Below are 883 nucleotides of genomic sequence, written 5' to 3'. Positions count from 1 at the left end.
TGTCATATTGCAGACAATTTCGTGTGGCCATGAAATCGATTTCATAGAATTTCAAGATTATGCCTTACAGACAGTTTGTTACTTTGTGCAGTTATATCCGTGGTTCTGCATGCCAACTTCGGCACAAAAGATATTGATTCATGGTGCAGAAGTGATAAATTCATCGGTATTGCCGATAGGGCAGATGTCTGAAGACGCTCAAGAGTCTACTAATAAATACATTAAAAAGTTTCGAGAAGATTTTGCAAGAAAAGTTCCCGAGTGAAAACAATGGAAGACATTATTTTACGCCTATTATTAATATCCGATCCGTTTATTTCGAGTTTGTGCGAATTACCTCGAAAAAACTCAGTCGTTGCTTCCAGAAGCAGTTTTATTGTTAGTTGCGCCACGTATACCAGCGAGTATGGGAAGCTCCAGCGATTTCAAAGTTGAATCATCTGATTGCGAATCAAATTATTCTTTGGATGACGATGAATGAACCTTTAATCAACTGATTGTATGTTTTATTGTATTAAACAATATACAGTATGGATTTATTTTGTACTTTTTCTATAAAAGTGGTTCATGTTAAATCCGTCGTTTTGTTTTTATTTCAAATTTTGACTTCGGATTCGTAATCAGCGATCCCGAAAACCCTCGAGTACTGACTTTCAGCCAAATTGATAACGTTTTTGACTTTTGGCCAGCATTTTGGGATTTGGTCCCACTGTGCGACGTAACTCGAAACGACGTAAGTCGAGGTATGCCTGTATATATAAATGGATGTGTGTCCCTATATTTTACTTTTCAACCAAAACCATCGCACATGAATGGTGTTTGTATGTGGTAGTAGCCCCAATTCTCCATTCGTGCACTATGGTGGTTGCGTCTCGATTGCTAT

The sequence above is a fragment of the Centruroides sculpturatus genome, unplaced genomic scaffold (assembly GCF_000671375.1).
Source record: "Centruroides sculpturatus isolate CEXI.00-Female unplaced genomic scaffold, Cexi_2.0 scaffold368, whole genome shotgun sequence".
NCBI classification, from domain to species: Eukaryota; Metazoa; Arthropoda; class Arachnida; order Scorpiones; family Buthidae; genus Centruroides; species Centruroides sculpturatus.
The sequence above is the reverse complement of the archived record's forward strand: the minus strand, read 5'-3'. Positions refer to the sequence as shown.